We start from the raw sequence: 22,287 nt of genomic DNA, 5'->3' as shown, positions 1-22,287 counted from the left end.
TAATTTGTTTATTCTGTTTAGACTCAAATATATTGGTATATAATGGTCACAGTAATCTCTGTTTATAATTTTAATCTCTGTTACTTTTTTCTTACTAATATTACTTACTTTTCCCATATTTCAAATTTGTTTCCTTTCAAAATCTCACCAAAACAATGTTTTTAATCTTTCCAGAGGGCCAAATTTTTAATTTATTGCTCTTCTTTAATTTTGTTTTTTACTTTAATTTCTGCTCTCACTTTCACAACCTCCTTCTATCTAATAAAATATAATTCATGTACCACAAAAAATAAAATAAATAAATTTGTTATCATTGACTTAAAGTCCATAAATGGTATTAAGCATGATTTAAATTTAGGGGAAATAACATCTGGCTAGTGTAAATGATGCTAATAAGAACAGCTATGGCAGAGAATGCCATGGTGGCATATCCTTGTCAAAGAAATTCTTATTTCTTATAGTACCAATGTATTGTTCATTTGTATGTCCTATGCAAGACTGTCATAATTAAGGTGAAAGCAGATGAGGTTTATTCAAAGTGAAAGAGTGTATTGAAATAAATTAAAGTGTCAGAATAAGATGAATAAAACAGGCCAAAGGGAAAATGTGACTTCAAGAGATTTTACACATTTTCTCTGTTGGTCATTTTGGAAGTCTTCCAAACATTACATCAAATAAAGTCAAACTCAAGAGAGATTTGTAACTTACATTCTTAATACTTTGGCATAAAGCAGTGGCACTTATTATCTCTGGTTGTGCTATTTGGAAAGGAGACACGAGGAAGAAAAGGAGATCAAGGTCTTGCTTACTTGCTGCTTCCCTCTTATCTCCCACTGGAAAGCATCAAACTCTATCTTCAGTCTGATAACACAGTATCCCTTTCATCTCTCATCTGGATTACAACAGCCTCCTAACTGGTCCTATAAAGTTCTACTCTTGGCCACTTTTAATCAATCTACCTTAGAGTAGAAAAAGTGATCTTCTCACGATGTAAATCAAATAACGCAGTTCAATCTTTAAAACCCTGCAAAAGCTTCCCAAAGTATACAGAATAAATTCCAAACTCTCTCATTTTGGCATCCAGGCTCTGCATGATCTGGATCCTGCTTACCTCTCCATGCCAGATAGGCTTGTGCATGTGCATGTTTGTGCGTGTGCGTGTGTGTGTGTTACTTCCTGTGTATGCTTCTATCTAAACATGGCCAGTTTCTTCCCACCTTGGAGCCTCTGCATGTCCTTCTTTCTTCATGGAATACCTCACCTCTAAAAAGATGAGTACTTTCTGTTTACATGCAGCTTAAATGTTACCTGCCTGGAGTCCTTCCTGACCATCTTACCTAGGGCAGATTCATTCCGTGATTCTCTATCTCAACTCCCTGTTTGTTTCCCTCATAGCATATATCATGGAGTACAATTATTTACTGTATCTGTCAGCTTATTTATAAAGTTTCTCCCCTAACATGTAAACTCTATGATGACAAAGTGGGTGTATTTTCTCATGACATCTTCTTATATACAATATTTTATGACAGATATGTAAGGTAGATTATTCTATATGCATATCATTTTTATTTTTTTCTCACTTAGAAACACATAGGAGGACAGTGTTTCAGAAAACATGTCCCATACTGGTAAGTGATGTTCAGTTAAAAAGAGGTTCTGTGGTCAAATAATTTTTGCACGTGCTACTCACTATATGTCCCTCTTGAGAGTTCATGATGCACATTAGTATATGAAAAGATTTAAGAAGAAATCCTTTTACTTTTACTCAGTCCATTGATTCCTATATTTGAAGAGTCTGCAAACTCCTCACTCTTTTCCTTATTTAGCATTTACTAACCTTCTAAGGTATAATGCTTAACATAAAAAACTTTGAGAAATGATGCTCCAGAACTCCAGGGAAGCACTATTTGTCTACTAACTTTGGTATTAACCTATCTAAACAGATTCAAGGATTTTTATCCTATCACCACAGGGTGCTTCCAAGAAACCTCTTGTTCCATAAAAATCACACTTTAAAAAGTGAGTGCTAGAAAAAAAGCATTATCATAAAAGCTAACTAAATTTACGTGAACTAGTAATACATCACTAGTAAATTATGAATACCTAAAATTCAGGCCTTATCCCTGATATTGTATTTATATGTTTTATTTTTGATACATGATCTTTTAACCATAACTATGTTAGTTTTATTATTATTTGCCTATGAACTAATAATAAGGCAACCAGAAGTCTTCTCAATTAATTCCTAAAAAGCTATTGAGGTACATAGAATTTGCTGCTAATGGCAATCTACACCCATAATTCTCATAAGACACACTAATTCTCTTTAGTAAAATATTACATAGCTATCCAATGCTCCTAAAACATTTTTGTTTAGCCAGTTCACCAGTAGTTTAACTGACAGTCATGAGTAATTGGAGCACATGACTTTTCAGAGCACAATACAGCTAAAGTAATCGGTAAAGCTATTTTTATCTTTCTATCTTTGAACTATTTCATAACTTTATATTTTTTGTTCAAAATACCAACATTTTAAATTTCTAGAAATTCAACAACTGAATCTATCATCCTCATTATCTTTTAATTATATTTCTTTGGCACAAAATACTATTTGGCAAAAAATGACCTGCAAGTTCGTCTTGTGTACTTAGAAACTTTTGTACAAATACATGCCACTGGTTAGAATGCAAGTGTATCTGGTTGCTACCAACAGATAGTATTGAAAATTAGTCATGGTCATTTTCTTTTTGTCATAATTTTGTTCTTTAGTACTCAGAGTATTTAAAGCACTCTTTATACCTATTTGTGATTAAAAGATAAAAAAAACAAAAGTCAAACATCCTTGAACATCTTGGAAAAGAGATTTTAAAAGAAATCAGAAGAATTAGTTACCTATTAATGTCATTGGTATCTACAATTTTTAAAATAAAACCAACTTTTAAGAGAATACTGATACATCAGTTATTTTTATAGTTTTAATTTAAAAGTATCTTTTGCAATCTACTCTGTTCAAAACCAGAATTGCTTCTGTACTTGTGTATTCTTTTTCTTATAGGATCTGATGTAAAAACACATTCATTCACTCATTTATCAATTCAAAAAATATCTCTTGCACACGTATCACTCAATGTACAAGTATCATGCTAAGTGCCATGAAATACAGAAAATGCAGGAGTGCTATCTCTGCCTGAAGTTTACAAACTGATAATGGAGGGAAGACACATACATAAATATAGGGCAAAATGGGTTTGATATTAGAGGATGTGCTTAGCAGCCTACAAGCTCAAAGAGGAAAGAGAGATTGTTCTCATGATTTCCAAGAAAGTCTGATTAGAAGAGGTAACTTTTGATGGGTTAAATTATAAAAGATGTGAAGGAATAAGAATTTTCAAACAGAGAGCAGTTTAAACAAAAAAAAAAAAAAAGAAAAAAGAAAAGAGAAAAAAATGTGAAGAAATGTGAAGGGATGAATGGATGAGATGAGAGATACATGTGAGTAATTTCTGTAAGTCCAACTTGAGAAAAGCACTGATAGGTTAAGCACAGTGTAGTATTACACTAGGAGTTAGAGTTGTTGACTTTTGGTCATAGAAAAGAATACCATTTCCTTTGGAAGGGAAGAAAGACATTATGGTGATACATAAGAGAAATATGACTGGCAGTAAATAAGAAAGAGTAAAGAATGTCTACTACAGGATTCACAGCTAGAGACACAGTCTCTGGTGTGGTGGCCTGGGAATAAAACCATGGGAAGGTAGGCTTAGTTGGCTGACAAATCCTGAGTTCCACATCCATATTTACATGTAAAATTATAATTGTTAAATAAAATTACAGTGAGTAAAAAAAAGGTCTATAATAAATCTCATTGTTATTTCTATTGTTTATGACAATTGTGACTAATTATACCTAGGTTACCATATACAGAGATTTAAAAGAGCATTTTATCCTGTCATCACATCTACAATAAGATTAAGACTTAACTTCTTCTTTTCATATAAACTAAGAGAAATCCAAAATATCGTTTTGTCATCTAATCTAGAAAATAAATAACAAAAACACATATTTGATTAAATTATGAATTTATAAAAAAACCATTTAGTTAATATGCTATTGCTCAAACAACTAAGTTAAAAAACAAAAAGAAAAAGGGTTTCTTGTGTATTCAGTCTACTGGGATATTAACTAGCCTGTAAGAGTGAGATTAAAGAAAAATTACTGCTTTGTTTAACTTGCAGAACTATTCATTAATTTTATTTACAAAAGTTAAATAATTTCATTAATTTGGGGAATATAGTACTACTCAAAATGTTTTATTTATGAAATAGAATATTGCTATTTCATTACCATAAAACAAACAGTGGGTAAGTCAAATGTATATTTAAAGATTTGTTTTGAATTAGATTTTGAGCTTAAGTTTGTGGGTAAGGAATAACATGAAACACTCTGAATTCTTCAGCAGAAAAACATTTAGTCAATCCCAATTATACTGACGGATACTTAGCAGAAGCTATAATAATTATAATCAGAAACTGCTTAGGGCCATTGTTTTCCAAAATTCCATGAGACACTCCCAGTAAAAGGGGTTCTCAATTCAAACACATTTGGAAAATGTTGGTTCAATAATGCCAACATGACAACGTGCACCGTGAATCTTAGGCAAGAGCTATAGCCTGCAAAGTTTCCCAAAAGCATATGACAAGGGAACCTGTTATTTGCCAGGCAATTTTCACCATATCAAGGAACAAACTCTATGAGATGCTGCTCTATAAGAAATAATAAAGTTTACATTTTTTTTTTCTCTACAAAGTTTGCTGGTTTTACTTCACCTTTCTTGATATCTCATTTACAACAAGTCCTCAAGTCCTACACTTTCTACTACACCATAAAATACACACACACACACACACACACACACACAAATACACATACAACATATATAGTATTTATATAAATATAAACGTATATGTAACTCATCTATCTATCCATCCATCCGTCCATCTGAACTATATCTGAAGTCAACATTTACCCTGCCTGAGCAGTGCCTCAGAATCCAGTTGTCTTCTCTTATCATCATGTGCAAATCAAAAGTTGTAACATACAGTGCCTCCAAATGAGCTGTTACAGAGGAAAGCACCTAATAAATTAAGAAGACTTGGCTGATAAAGTCGGTAAGTAGTCAGGTACATATGAATTTGAAAAAAACAGGCCCAGCTGTCTTAATCTAAAGAAGTAGAGCACACATAGCACTGTGGCACAAAGTCGGATGAAGTGTGAGGGAATATATTCTATTCTACTGCCCCAGCTATTCTATGTAAGCATCTATTTACCTGGCTTACATGTAAGTCCACTAATAGATTTTGATCTAAGAAAAGCATTGCTATTATACTTAAGGTACTATTTTTTTCATTGTTCTTTCTTATCCTTTCCAACTCAAAGAAAAAATATACAATGGAAACAGGCAAATTTTATAGAAAAATGACCAATTTTTTAAAGATAATCTCAGTGTGGATTGTGACATAGAATTATACAATTTATGAGCTGAAAATGCTCTTACTAATTACCTAGTGCAGTATTCCCATTTATGGTTGATATTTTAAAACGAGGATGGGATTGTAAAGGAGCTCAAAGTCACACAAACTTGTGGCAAATCAAGGCTTAGAACCTGTCTTTAAACTCTTGTCCTTTAAGTTTTCCAGTTCACTGGGGTGCCTCCGATGATTTTTGTTTGTTTCTTTTGTCTTGCTTTTGAGAACTGTCATACATTTCAGAAAAAAAAGATACACAAATATTTACATACGTAAATGTTTAGAGAGATTACAAGATACCAGCAAAGTTCACTTTATTTTCTACCAGAACGCATTCACATTCATCTGTTGATTTTAAAGTTTTGAAAACACACGAATAATCTATGTAAGCTGAATAAAAATATAAAATCAAAAAAAAAAAAACAAAGTAATGATTTTGTGGGTATACTACATTTCCTCTGCAATAAAGGCACATTATAATGCTTAAGTAAGAGTAAGTCTTAACCTGCCAATATTCATAAAGGGTGGTAATTTTATAACACAGCACTTTACAGATCTCTGCATAGTGGGCATTGACAAAAGGATAAAAATTCAATTTACTTAATTAGGGAAAAAATTGTGGAGAACTTGGACTTCTTTGTACTAATTTAGAAAATCCCTAAACTCTCTAAATTGTTACATGAACTCTTAAACAAGAAGTCAGAATGAAAATTTTCCCTTTAAGTGAGTAACAGATAAAGTGAAACAGATTCTTTTAAATTATTTTTCAGACAAGCAACGCCAGGTTGGGCCTTAATAGTATGTTTTACAGTGTCCAACTACTAAAGATTGATTTTTAGCAGATAATCTTTACAAATCACATAGTGCAGAATATGATCAGAATACTTAAGATATATAATAGTAATAATGTTATAAATATTTATAAAATGAATAAAATATAGATATTCAAGTTCCTGTTTTCTTAAATAGAATTAATAAAAGGGTATCCACTTTATATATAATTCTATACAATGTATATATAAGTCAAAATAAGAATATTGTGGCTTTCCATTTATTTATGGATTAAATAAATTTACTACATGAAGGAGATATTCAATACGTAAAGATAATCTTTACTCCTACCCTAACAAGAAAAAGCTGAACAAACTGAAAATCAATTACTTTTTTAATACCAATTAGATAACTGAAGTTGCAGGGCAAACCACCGTCCAAAAATCTGGAGAAAGACAAACCCAGAGAGTCAGAACTGAGATGTGGTTACCTGGGATAGAGGCCACTGGAGCCAAAAATTGATAGGAACACTCAAATGGGAATTTTAATGAACTGCAAGAGACTTAATGTAGACTAGCATGAGAGTGAGAAACTCCTGAAGGCCACTGTCTTAGGGAGTCTCCATCCTTTCCTACAGTTTATGTCCAGGAACCCCACCAGATTTTCACGGTAAAGATCCAAGAAAGAGCTTCTCCTGATTCTGCCAGGGGGAGTGTCATCACTGTGAAATATGCCCAGGTCCTTCTCCACAACAAAGGCCTATTCTCTAGGAAAGAAGTGAAACGTATCCCACGTGGGATATGTATATTGCTCATGTTTCAACCTCCTCTACCACCTTGTTTCACCTAGGGGGAAAAAAAAGGTACAACACCAGAGAAATACTTGTAGAGGTCACAGTCCCCAAGGTACAGGTCAGCTAAAAGACTAAGATTTAATCACAAAAATCGAGAATGCTTTTCTCCCACATCATACCACCACACCAACAGGACTCCAGTATTATAACAGTGGACTGCAGTTGAAAGAGCTGAAATGCAGACTCTCTCTGAGAATTTAGGAAAGCCAAAATTTCACAGCAGAGACAAAAGCAAGGACAGCAGGAGGGAATTTGAAGCTTCTGACACCTACAGCTACAACAAACATTAAATATAGCACAATTCTTACCCAAATGCACATCTTCACACTAAAAGTCTATTCTCTTCAGTTCCTATCACCTGATACATGTCTAGCTTTCAACAGAAAATTACAAGGTATTCCAGAAAGCAAGGAATAAAACGTAGTTTAATAGTAGAAACAAGCATCAAAACCATACTCAAACGTGACACAGATGTTCAAGTCATCAGACACGGTAAAGTAATTATGATTAATATATTAAGGATACTAATGGAAAAAGTAGACTATATTGAAGAACAGATGGGTAATGTAAGTAGAGACAGGGAAACTCCAGGAAAGAATCAAAATGAAATGCTAGAAATCAAAAGCACTGTAACAGAAATGTAGAATACCTTTGATGGGCTCATCAGTAGAATAAATACAGTTAATGAAATAGTAAGCTTAAAAACAGGTCAACAAAAAAATGATATAAACTGAAAGAGATAAAAGAATGAAAAAATAGAACAGAATATCCAAGAACTGTGAGACAATTTCAAAAGGTATATATATAATTAGAATACCAGAAGAAGAAAAAGAAAACAGAGTAGAAAAAATATTTGAAGTAATAATTATCACGAATTTTCTAAAAATAATGCCAGTCACAAAATTCAGATATCCAGGAAGCCTAGAGAACACCATAGCAGAAACTCAACCAACATATCCCTAGGCATGTCATATTAAAAACTACAGAAAACCCAAGTCAAATAGAAAATGTTGAAAGAAGCCAGAGGGTAAAAAATATCTTACATACACAGAAACAAGGTATGGTTTACAGTGGACATCAGAAGCCATGTAAACAAAAAGAGAGTGGAGGGAAATATTTAAAGTGTTGAAAGAAAGAAACCCACCAGCCTAGAATTCTATATTCAGTGAAATTATCCTTCAATAGTGAAGGAGAAATAAAGACTCTTTCAGTCAAATAAGACATAATAGACAAGAACACATAATAATCCTAAGCCTGTATGCAACTAACAAGCATGTCAAAATACACAAGGCAAAACTGATAGGACTGAAAAGTGAATAAGACAAATGCGTTATTGGAGTTGGAGGCTTCAATACCCTGCTTTCAGTAACTGATATGGTCAAGTAGGCAGAAAATCAGAAAAGATATAGTTGTCCTGAAGAGCATTATCAATAAACTTGATTAATTGACATTTACAGAATCTTCCATCCAACACCTGCATGATGTACATTCTTCTCAAGCTCACATGGAACATTCAGAGACAGACCACATTCTGTGCCATAAAAAACACCTTAGCAAATTAAGAAGAATAGAAATCATAAAAAGTTTGTTCTTAAGCCACAATGAAAATGAAACTAGAAATCAGTAATAGAAAGATAGCAGAAAAATCCCAAAATATTTGGAGATTAATATACTTCTGAACATATGGGTCAAGAAGACACTCAATATTTTGAAGTACATGAAAATTAAAATACAAGTAAGCAAACTGTGTGTGTGGGATGCAACGAAAGCAGTGCTTAGAGAGGAAATTTATAGCCTTAAATGCATACATTTGAAAAGAAGGTCTAAGGTCTATAATAACCTATGCTTTCATCTTAGTAAACTAGAGAAAGAAGAGCAGTTTAAGCCTACAGCAAGCAGAAGAAAAGAAATAATAAATATTAGGGCAGAAATCAATAAAATTGAAAACAATTGAGAAAATCAACAAACCAAAAAACTGTTTTTTGAAAAGATGAATATATGACATGCATTTATTCATTCATTTAAAATATGTTCAAGTAAGAAAAATTATACATTTTAGGGAGGAACTTAACACTATACAGATGGTCAAAACATTGAGAGCAATTCCAGTCTTTTGAATATTATATGGATGGAAATGTATCATGAGGATTTTATGATTAGACTTCTATATACCTCTCTCCATCTCCATTCTGAATCATTTATAATGTAAGCAAATAAAACTATTGTAAATTATAAAATAGTAAGTTTTCTGGTTGGCATAGTCAAATATCAACATTAATAAAATTAACTTGCTTAATTTTTCTCCTTCACATTAACATTTGTGAAATAAGGCATAGAAAGCTGTGCTATTCTCTCTCTGTTACACTAGGATATTGGGTTTTAGATTGTTTGTAAACCAAGATGGCTAAGCTTCAGCCAATGATTTTGTACAAAAGATGTTTCTCTTCTTTTCTCATATTGTCCCTGAAACGTTATGAATGGGCAGAATGCCAAGCCTACTAATGGATCTTTTCAAAATTCATGCCCTTCTTTTTCAATTTCCTCACAAAATGTTGATGTGAAAAGGCAGGGTAAGAGGGCAGGAGAATGGGCTGGAGAAGAGTCATTCAAAAACTCTGTGTCATTACACTGAGGCAGTATGCCTAACAAATCCTAGATACACAACATACACAAATCTTAATCCTTCACAGGCCAGACTAGAAAACTGATGGTCAATGAATTTATTATTGGTGGCAGTCTCCTACTACTGATTACATTATTTGTCCAAATGGTCACCAGATACTGTCAACTCTACCTCTTTCACATTGTTTAGATTTGTCCCATAATTTTCATCTAGTCTTCAACTACTTTAGGTGCACATTGTCAGTTATCTGCATTATTGCAATAACCCTCATTGTCCACCTCTCTCAACATTCCTTCTCAATCTTCTCATGTACTTTGTGTTCCCGGCTTGTGATGGTTAGTTTTATGTGTCAACTGGTTAGGTAAGAGTACCTAGTTATTCAATAAAACATTATTCTAGGTGTTGCTATGAAGCTATTTTGTTGATGTAGTTAATATATTCAATCAGTTGACTTTCAGTAAGGAATATTACCCTAAAAATATGGGTGGGCTTCATCCAATGAGTTGAAAGGCCTTAAGGGCAAAAACTGAGGTTTCCAAGAGAAGAAATTCTGCCTCAAGACTGCAGCATTAACTCCTATTTGAGTTTCCAGCCAGCCTGCTTGCCATACATATTTCAGACTTGCCAGCCCCCATAATCACGTGGGGCTAAATAAATGTCAGCTGCTCTTATTATTGCCATCACTGTTATGGCTATGATGAATGTAGAGGATTTCCTGGATTATAAAGTGTACATTTTGGAAAATCATATCAGAGAGCCACTAAGCAAGGGCAAAAACTACTTGTTGGATGCTTTGGGCCTAGAATAAAGGTGACAAGCTGTCAGACAGAAAAGTAAACGTGTGAGCCAGAAAAGTTAGAGAAGAGCTTCTTTTAGACACTTCAAACACGAAGTTGATTAATTGAGAAAGGAAAGTGAAATTCACGCAGACAGACCAATTCAGTCCATTGGTCTCAAGGGTCACATTTAGATTTCAGTCAGAGATGTGTTGTGCCAAATTATTCCATCTTTAGAACCTCACCCAGCTATGTCTATTATCTTACTAACCAGGAATTAAGGGCTGGATCAGCTAGCTTTTCTAAAGGAACACAAGACAAGCACAGGGGATATCTTAGACTAATCCCACTCTGATTCAAACAAACTTTGAAAAAAGGAATAACAAGCTCCTGTGAAAAGTCATGGTTTCAGCTTTTGAAAATCAGTTGCTACATTCCAGGAGGGTGAAGTGACAGTGGAGGGAATCATGAACCATGCCTCCGCCCCGCTGAACAAAGCCCAAAGGAGTTACCAATGGGATCAGAACATATACGACTCAGAATTACACGTGGTTTTCAACTGAATTTATTACTTTTAATTTACCAGTGCTATTGTCAATGAAACAAACAACCCCCCCTTGACTGATATTAATTTGTTGCACAATATGGCACCATGGCCAGTTTATCTTTGCTGAATATTTCCCAAAACTATGAACAAATTAGAATGATTCTGAAAAGATGCTCTTTTGATTCCCTTATTTCTGCCAACCAGTAGGTTACAACAAGACATAAAATAATTACATAGGGAATGCAAAGACAGTGTAATGACCTGTTTTTATTCATGAAACAGCAGCGACTCTTCCATTTACCTCTCTATCCATTCCCACTCCTTCCTGGTATAGTTCAGTAACTCTCATAGTCTACCTGTATATTCCTTAAAGTTAAGAAAAATTTTTAACTTCACAAGCCATACAGAAATATATTTAGATTATATTTCAGATAAGGCTAGAATCCCCTTTGAAACACCCCTCAGTGTCAATTCCAGCCCCACATACTCCAGAGATAACCAATCTTAACAGTTTATATGTAACCTTCTACACATTTATTTAGGTAAGAATGGAAAATATTTGGTATTTTTTGTTTATATTATTTGCTTTATAACATATGTACAATTCTGCAACTTGCTTTTTATTAAGCTGTAAACAATTCTAGGGTATACGTCTTCATTTATAGAGGTTAAAAGATAAGCAGAAATAATCCTGGGCAAGCACCAGGTTCTAGGCCTGCCCTATCAAATAACAGCCATGAAATTTTGAGTCTGTCACTAATCTCACTATCCTAATTTTTAAATAATCTTCCTCATTTCTGTCTTTCACAGGGTATATGTCAAAACTAAATGAAATAATCTGTGTGTGCTTTGAAAACTGTACTGTTTAATATATACATAAAATATTCTTAAATATTATCTAGAAAATAATCAGGTAGTGCTATTCTAATAGTATATAAGTATTTAACTTAAAACTTTAAGAGGTGTCACAATAATATTTCTATATTGAAATTTTTAGCTAATAGCATAGTTACCCCTAAATGTGAATGCTTCCTTGGAAACACTGACATATTATGTCAACAAAGGTTTAATCATGAGAAAATATATTTACATGAAATTCAAGTTATTAAATTGATTGTTTACAAATCAAATCCCATTTTACATCTATGAGCTTCTATGCTCAATCCTAGAGTAAATGAACAACAGCCCAAGTGCATTAAAACAATGAGAATGACTAAATCAGAAGAGGTCATAAAACTATGACATTTAAAAATATTTAAAAATTCACCCCAAATTTCCTACATGTGATGTTCAAAGGAATTATTTTGGTAAAAACAACTTTATAAATGATTTCAGTTTTAATTACAATTCTTTTAAGCAAAATGTTCTCTATGAGATACACATCTGAAAGATTTACATTTTAAAGGACTTCATGTCTAAAACACCAAAAGCAATGGCAACAAAAGCCAAAATTGACAAATGGGATCTAATTAAAGAGCTTCTGCACAGCAAAAGAAACTACCATCAGAGTGAACAGGCAACCTACAGAATGGGTGAAAATTTTTGCAACCTACTCATCTGACAAAAGGCTAATATCCAGAATCTACAATGAACTCAAACAAATTTACAAGAAAAAAACAAACAACCCCATGAAAAAGTGGGCGAAGGACATGAACAGACACTTCTCAAAAGAAGACATTTATGCAGCCAAAAAACATATGAAAAAATGCCCATCTTCACTGGCCATCAGAGAAATGCAAATCAAAACCACAGTGAGATACCATCTCACACCAGTTAGAATGGCCATCATTAAAAAGTCAGGAAACAACAGGTGCTGGAGAGGATGTGGAGAAATAGGAACACTTTTACACTGTTGGTGGGACTGTAAACTAGTTCAACCATTGTGGAAGTCAGTGTGGCGATTCTTCAGGGATCTAGAACTAGAAATACCATTTGACCCAGCCATCCCATTACTGGGTATATACCCAAAGGACTATAAATCATGCTGCTATAAAGACACATGCACACGTATGTTTATTGCGGCACTATTCACAATAGCAAAGAGTTGGAACCAACCCAAATGTCCAACAACGACAGACTGGATTAAGAAAATGTGGCACATATACACCATGGAATACTATGCAGCCATAAAAAATGATGAGTTCATGTCCTTTGTAGGGACGTGGATGAAGCTGGAAACCATCATTCTCAGTAAACTATCGCAAGGACAAAAAACCAAACACCACATGTTCTCACTCATAGGTGGGAATTGAACAATGAGAACTCATGGACACAGGAAGGGGAACATCACACTCCGGGGACTGTTGTGGGTTGGGGGCAGCGGGGAGGGACAGCATTAGGAGATATACATAATGCTAAATGACGAGTTAAGGGGTGCAGCAAAACAACATGGCACATGGATACATATGTAACAAACCTGCACATTATACACATGTACCCTAAAACCTAAAGTATAATAATAAAAAATAAAAAAATAAAAAAATAAAAAATAAAACAAGCAAACAAAAATTAAAAAAAGATTTATATTTTAAGTAAATTAAAACATTAGGATTCTGAGAAAATAGTTAAAAAAATTCTTAGTCACTGAGTTAAGGTACAATATTGTGTGATTGGTTATAGATCTAATATGTTATTAGGTATATTGACTTCCATTTTTACCAGAATAATTAAACATCAAATGAAAAGAGTGCTCTACAAAGTCCCTTTTTAAGTTTTTTCATGAATAGGATCATCAATAACAAACTGTATCAATTTCACCTTAAAAACCTCTACATATTTTATGTATTTGATTACCTTTCATCATGAATTATTCACTTTTTTTTTTTTTTTGCTCTGGATTGGTAGAAGGTTTTTGGGAAGTGACTTACGTTTATGAATCTTCTCCTTTTCCTTTATTTGAAACACATTACCTCATACTATTTCTTCAGACTCTCCAAGCTTGACTGGATACCCAGTTTTTACTTCTCAACATAAAAACGCAAAAGAAACCATGGGAAAGTCCTGACATACATACATACGTAGAAAATATTACACAGAGCCATTACTTTGGGGGTTAGATCAGTGTGATCATAGTAAGATAACTCCAAGATGAGTTAAGACCCTGAAATACAAGACAGAGTGCTTCACAAGTACATTCATGTCTGAGAAGGAAGGTGGGGCACATGGAACATGTATCTAATGTCTTCCTTGTAGATGCCAAGAGAGAATGAAAACAGTAAGAATGTTTGGAGTAAATAGTTCAATTCCAAATTATAAATTTGACTAAACATACACATTTAATGAATTAGTGGAATGAAGTCAATTATAAAACTCCAATTGTGTAAATCAGAACAATTAGTTATATGACAGCTTTTGGACCTGTTTTAATGTCTTAGTTTGTGACAAATTTTTTTAAACAGAGAAATTTTGATCACTGGCACCTCAAAAATATTAGTTTTCACTCAAAGGAAAAAGTAGTAACACAATGATGAATGCTCCAACTAGGTAGACATAAATGGAAGAAATGAGAATTATGAATATACATTTTATAAATTAGGTGGATAGCAGAAAAGGCAATGGAATCAGAAGACCACCAGGTCCCAGCTCTAGCTTCAACAAAGTGAAACATTTTGGACATAGTTTCTTCAAATGTAAAATGAGGGTGTTGAACTGTATCTTCAACGTTCTTTATAACCTATGATACTTAGTGGGAAAAATTTCATAACTACAGAAGGTTTACAAACCTATTATTTGAATGCCAAAAATGGTAAGCTGGAGAATTTTCAGTGGCTTGTGGACTATTTGTTGTCAATTCCTTTTTTGTTTTTTTGCAAAAACCATTTTTTTTTGGTCTGGCTATAGAAGTACCATGTTCACTGTAGACAATATGGAAAACACAGACAAATCCAAGCAAAAACAAACAAGCGAAAAAGTCACTACCCAAAGATAACCTGAGCTGTTAACATACATGTTTCCAAATATATATTGTCATATAAGTTACTAGAATTTACAGAGTCCAGTGGTTTTCAAATTTTTATTTTATTTTATTTTTTGAGACGGAGTCTTGCTTTGTCGCCCAGGCTGGAGCGCAGTGGCGCAATCTCGCCTCACTGCAAGCTCCACCTCCCGGGTTCGTGCCATTCTCCTGCCTCAGCCTCCCGAGTAGCTGGGACTACAGGTGCCTGCCACCACGCCTGGCTAATTTTTTGTATTTTTAGTAGAGACGGGGTTTCACTGTGTTAGCCAGGATGGTCTCGATCTCCTGACCTCCTGATCCACCTGCCTCGGCCTCCCAAAGTGCTGGGATTACAGGCGTGAGCCACCACGCCCAGCTCAAATTTTTATTTTTATGATCAGATTTTTTTTTTTCTAAACAAAGTCTCACATGGAACCTTAATATGTACAACACATAAAACTGAAACTACTCCGATTGAAGTGGTGATGAAGAGCCTGGGGCTTTTCTGACATGGCTGTCAACACACTCCTATGGAATCCTATACTTTAAGAAGTACTGTCTTAAAACTAATGACTCAACCAATTTTCTAATGTTGGACACTTAAATTACTTCTTTGTTTTGCTATTATAAATATCATTCAGTTATGTGCGTACATTCATGATTATTTTCCTTGAATAAATTCCTGCAGGTGAAACTTCTAGGCCAAATGGTTTTAAGGCACTCATTGTCATGCCAAGCAACTTTGACATTGTCTCTCCCCAAACCATTTGCCATAGGAGTCATCCATTTTCTATTCTGCCATTTAATGGTAACTAACCCCAATTGTAGCATTCGAATCAGAATCTATTTCTGACATATTTCTTCATCTTTTCTTTCTCTTACTTATGATGCCAAATAGGCTAGTATTAAGGCTAAATAAATGCCCTCCTTGAAGCACCAATATTTCCTTCCTGTTAAATGCCACTGGGTGCCTAATGGATGAGCCTTTTGTTGTCTTTGGACAATGATCTGTCCAGGCAGTCAGCTTCTATAAGAAGGTAGCTAATCAAAAGCAGATAGTCCCCTTTGGGGGGGAATACCTTTGTTACTTGGCACTTTTAGTGAGACAAAGAAATGAAAAGGGCAGGAGAGAATTCCAGGCAAAGGTAATCAGACAACATTGGAGAAACTTGGCATAGTTCAGTGCTATAAATGATGAACATAAAAAACGGTTAGAGATGAGGCCAGAGGCGAATGAAAATTGCCCACAAGTTACGTAAGGGGGTAAAACTTTGTGGGTGGAAACTGTAGTAAATTTAAGAGTGAACGTCCATTCTAGAGAGAACAGTCAGTATAACCAGTTGCTACCATGTGAGGGAATATCTGCTAGTTTCCAAAGCCATAAAAGGTTTCAATTTTTAAATTAATGATGGTACAAAATAAAAAAAAAAAAAACAGTGCAAACTCGACCAAACACATACGTGAGCTGCATTTTGCTAACAGCCTGTCTCACTTTACAATCTTAGGACTAGGGAGTTAGGGAAAGCGCAGCTCATGAAAGCCTGTGTGTACTAAATTCAGGGGTTTGAACTTTATCTTGAGAACTGTAGGGACTCATTAAAAAGACTTGACACTGATTAACATCTTAGAAGGATCACTCTGGCAGCTGTATTGGAGTCAAGTCTGAAAGGGAGCTATGTAAGAAGGGCTTAAATCAAAGCAGTGAAGGAGGCATGGAAAGAAGGAGACAGATTTGAAAGAGGTTAAAAAGTCATATGGTTTAGTAAATTACACAGTTGAAACCTGAACCCAGGTCTCCTACCTTATATTGCTTGATATTCTTATAGCTAACTATACCAGTATTGCAAGATGTCTTTTGAGTTGAATGCTATTTATTTTGCAAGTCTTAAGATACAGGGGATGTTCTTCACAAACATTAGCTTGAAATACCAGGATTTTTTCCTATAGCTATCATGTTGTGTAGGTAAACCTTGCACTAAAAGAAACTCCAGGAAAGAGGATATATAGAGAAATCCTGATGAGATACACAGTGGGCAAATAACAGTGACCATGAATAAAGTCCCTTATACTTCATTTGGCTTTCTATGCCAGTTTACAACTAAACAACAGATAAACAGATTGGTATGGTTTGAATGATGGTGACCCTCTAAAATTCATGTTGAAGCTTAATCCCCTCAATGAGGTGATATTAAGAGGTGGTGCCTTTTGGGGAAGTAATTAAGTGATGAGGGCTCTGCCCTTATGAATGGATTCGTGTCTTATAAAAGGGCTGGAGAGGAGTCTATCATGGCAGCTTGGACTGGTCAGGCAGCCTTGAGAAGGGTGGTCTTGGGATGCCATCTGAAGTCGGCTACAGTGGTCGGAGTGTGGGCTCCAGTGCAGGGGCCTGTGCAGAATGTCAGATATTTAGCTTCCTGTGGTATACTGATGAGCAGAACTCTTCCACTACATACCTCAATTTGCCTAAGGAGATATGTGCAAGAACTTTCTTCAAAATCGCGGCACCATTAATAAACAAAAGGAAAGAATATTCAGAGAGAATTTTAAGACATTCAGGAAACATGAAGGAAATGCATGATGTAGTATCAGGAATAGAGGATTACAAGCATTTCATTCCTTGGTGTAAAACATCAGATGTAGTATCAAAGAGATCCGGATATTGTAAAACACAATTAGAAATTGGGTTTCCTTGCCATCCTCATCAAGCTACCAATGACTTTCTTCACAGAATTGGAAAAAACTACTTTAAAGTTCATATGGAACCAAAAAAGAGCCCACATTGCCAAGTCAATCCTAAGCCAAAAGAACAAAGCTGGAGGCATCACGCTACCTGACTTCAAACTATACTACAAGGCTACAGTAACCAAAACAGCATGGTACTGGTACCACAACAGAGATATAGATCAATGGAACAGAACAGAGCCCTCAGAAATGATGCCGCATAGCTACAACTATCTGATCTTTGACAAACCTGACAAAAACAAGAAATGGGGAAAGGATTCCCTATTTAATAAATGGTGCTAGGAAAACTGGCTAGCCATATGTAGAAAGCTGAAACTGGATCCCTTCCTTACACCTTATACAAAAATTAATTCAAGATGGATTAAAGACTTAAATGTTAGACCTAAAACCATTAAAATCCTACAAGAAAATCTAGGCAATACCATTCAGGACATAGGCATGGGCAAGGACTTCATGTCTAAAACACCAAAAGCAATGGCAACAAAAGCCAAAATTGACAAATGGGATCTAATTAAACTAAAGAGCTACTCCACAGCAAAAGAAACTACCATCAGAGTGAACAGGCAACCTACAGAATGGGAGAAAATTTTTGCAACCTACTCATCTGACAAAGGGCTAATATCCAGAATCTACAATGAACTCCAACAAATTTACAAGAAAAAAACAACCCCATCAAAAAGTGGGCAAAGGACATGAACAGACACTTCTCAAAAGAAGACATTTATGCAACCAAAAAACACATGAAGAAATGCTCATCATCACTGGCCATCAGAGAAATGCAAATCAAAACCACAGTGAGATACCATCTCACACCAGTTAGAATGGCCATCATTAAAAAATCAGGAAACAACAGGTGCTGGAGAGGATGTGGAGAAATAGGAACACTTTTACACTGTTGGTGGCACTGTAAACTAGTTCAACCATTGTGGAAGTCAGTGTGGCGATTCCTCAGGGATCTAGAACTAGAAATACCATTTGACCCAGCCATCCCATTACTGGGTATATACCCAAAGGACTATAAATCGTGCTGCTATAAAGACACATGCACACGTATGTTTATTGCGGCACTATTTACAATAGCAAAGACTTGGAACCAACCCAAATGTCCAACAACGATAGACTGGATTAAGAAAATGTGGCACATATACACCATGGAATACTATGCAGCCATAAAAAATGATGAGTTCATGTCCTTTGTAGGGACATGGATGAAACTGGAAAACATCATTCTCAGTAAACTATCGCAAGGACAAAAAACCAAACACCGCATGTTGTCACTCATAGGTGGGAATTGAACAGTGAGAACTCATGGACACAGGAAGGGGAACATCACACTCCGGGGACTGTTGTGGGGTTGGGGGAGGGGGGAGGGACAGCATTAGGAGATATACCTAATGCTAAATGACGAGTTAATGGGTGCAGGAAATCAACATGGCACATGGATACATATGTAACAAACCTGCACATTGTGCACATGTACCCTAAAACCTAGAGTATAATAAAAAAAAAAAAAAAACAGAAATTGGGTTTCCACCTGTGTTGGGGCAATATAGATCAGTAGTAACCTTGGTGAAACCTCATTTCGGAAAGGCAACCTGTATTGATGGGAAACTTCTCAATCATTTGGAGACTGGCGTTTTAGCCCAGGTCTTCCAGGCTACTCAGAAACGTGTACCTCTGGTTTTTCCATTTCTTTTGAATTTCAATCTCTTCTACACTCTCACCTTGCCACACTGTTTTTCGATGAAGTTATAAAGCAGATGGTAGCTGCCTTTGAAAGAAGAGGATGTAAGTTGTATGGTCCAGAAACAAATATACCTCAGGAGTTAATGCTTCATGAAGTTCATCATGCATAAAGGGAAAAAACAACTGGTGTCACCTACTTGTAACTTTAGTTTGTTCACTTTAGGAAGGATTTTTATGATGTTTTCAGAAGTCAGAAAGCATCTGTTAAACCCAGCTTTAGTTATAAACTTGCACCACTGAAAACTTGCACATAGAATATAGATTCACTTGTACAGACATTATCATGTTCTGCGTTTACAATAATGGGATGCCATCACTATTGCTAGAATACTGACATCATTCTTCTGAGCAGAAATTGAAACTGTAAATTTAAATCTTTTAATTATCACCTACCCGAAAGAGGTTAATTAAGATATTCACACAGTATGTATTACAGCAACCATATCACATTTAAGATATTAAATTCAGACTATTTGTAACTTATTGTGATAGGGCCTGCCATATGGCTTAGGGTATTTGAGTAATCATCACATATTTAAAGTAAAAACTTTGACTTAAAAACACTGTTAATGAAGGTTCTCTGGCACTTTTGATATTTTAAAAATTGTTTTGTGAGTAGTAGATAATTCAATGCCATAGTGCGGTTAGCTCCCAGATAAACAACGAATTTTTTTATTTTTATTTTTAGTATTTTTGGTGATGGATCCAGAGCTTTAAGCTACATTTCTAGTAGTTTGCCACTTTCTCCTACGTATTCTGGCTGCTCTGTCAATATGCTAATTGTGTGTAAAATTTTGTCTACAACAGCAGGCAACAGATGAAGATAAGTTGGTTGATATGTATTCAGCACTATGCATCCCTATTTTTCAATTTATTGTGTGTATTCACTTTCAATAATGTGTTTCAAACTGATATATATATAAATATATTATTTTAGATATAATAAAATATATAATATATATTATAAAATATATATATAAATATATTATAAAATACATATATCTTTTTTTTTTGGTAGAGACGGAGTCTTGCTCTGCCGCCCAGGCTGGAGTGGAGTGGAGTGGTGGAGTGGAGTGGCACGATCTCGGCTCACTGCAACCTCCGCCTCCTCGGTTCAAGCAATTCTCCTGCCTCAGCCCCCCAAGTAGCTGGGACTATAGGCACACGTCGCCACGCTCAGCTAATATCTTTTGTATTTTAGTAGAGACAGGGTTTCACCATGTTGCCCAGGCTGGTCTCAAACTCCTGAGCTCAGGTAATCCACCCGCCTCCTGAGCTCAGGTAATCCACCACCCAAAGTGCTAGGATTACAGGCATGAGCCACTGCGCCTGACCTCAAACTGATTATTTTTAAAAAAGAACATAAGGACTGAAGTAGTAACTTAATAATGTTAGTTTATTTATTTTTGTACAGTTAAAAAAGGGGCTAGAGAAAACTAGTTTAGGCCCTTTTTTGCACTGTTGCCTTCCATCATGGGAAGACATAGCATTTGTCTTTTTTAACCTTGTGAAGATGCAGCAAGAAAGCCCTCATCAGACACAATGCCAGAACCTTGATCTTGGACTTCTCAGCCTTCAGAACTGTGAGAAGTAAATTTCTATTATCTGTAAATGACCCAGACTGTGGTGTTTTATTATTGCAGTAAAAATGGACTAAGACAGATACCACTAAATATTTAGTAAAGAAAAGTCTTTCTTACTATAGTTCTACCTCAAAAATTCTATGACTAAAATTAATTTATGTTTCCAGATCATCTGCACTGTGGTTAATCTCTGCATATTTAGTGGGAGTGAAGACTACAGCTTCAATTTGGTTAGTACATTTTTTTAGTTCAATAATTAACAGAGCCAGACAACAAGTCAAATGGAAAGTGAAGTCATTAGGTGGGGTGAAGTGATGTGAAATCTGAGTGTTTTCTCTCTTAACCTCCTGGATGGGAGCTTGACTCCATTTGTCTGACTGTCAAATTGATGAGCTAATAAAAGAGCGTTTGTTGAATAGCTCTGTAAATAATAAAACCTACTTCTACTACCTGCTTGAAAATGATGTATTTTTCTTTATTAAACAAAATATTAAATGCTTTATTAAACAAGAAATTGTTTTCTTTATTAAACAAGATATTAAATGAAAATGCTGTATTTTTCTTAAACAAGATATTAAATTATTTTTGCAAAATCATCAAAGAATGTATAGTTATCCTAAAGTTTCTGTACTAGACAATCACATTGGTACAGACAGAAAACAAAACTTCCAGATTATAACATTTGGAAATGTGTTACAAACTTGTAAATTTGTAATAAGGTAGCTAAACAATGGTTTATTTTGACTATTCTGCTTACAGTGAAGGTGTCAATATTCACTTCATGGTAATGATATTAAACTTTCAACCAATGTTGTTTTATAGTTTCTTATTTTTAAATGGACATAGGAGTGTGATGGTGCTAAAAATATGCCATATTTAGATGTCTCTGTAACCCATCAGTTGGAGTAGGTTGGGTTATATACAGTAACAAATACCCCAACATGTCAGTGGATTGAAACGACAAAGCTTTAATTTTTCATTTGTTGTATGTCCATCACGGGTGGCCTGAGGGCTCCACTCCGTGCTGTCTCCTTATTCCAGGATCCAGGATGACAGGGCAGCCACCAGCTTTGCCAGTTGCTACGGCAGAACAAAGTTCTCTGGCTCAGAAGTTACACATGTCACTTTTAATCAAAACTTGCTGGCAAGAACTAATATAGTCTTACTCAAGATAGCTGTGAAGT

The 22,287-nt window shown here is 35.0% G+C and overlaps 1 protein-coding gene and 1 pseudogene across 2 annotated transcripts in view; one reads left to right on the top strand and one right to left on the bottom strand.

Moving 5' to 3' along the window:
• Positions 1 to 22,287, bottom strand: part of XRCC4 (X-ray repair cross complementing 4) — a 281,359-nt gene that overhangs the window by 52,806 nt on the left and 206,266 nt on the right. The gene's annotated exons all lie outside the window — the stretch shown is intronic.
• LOC115837000 lies at positions 17,319 to 19,630 on the top strand (annotated as a pseudogene).

The sequence above is a fragment of the Nomascus leucogenys genome, chromosome 2 (assembly GCF_006542625.1).
Source record: "Nomascus leucogenys isolate Asia chromosome 2, Asia_NLE_v1, whole genome shotgun sequence".
NCBI lineage: Eukaryota > Metazoa > Chordata > Mammalia > Primates > Hylobatidae > Nomascus > Nomascus leucogenys.
This window is presented reverse-complemented; position numbering and strand designations above follow the sequence as displayed.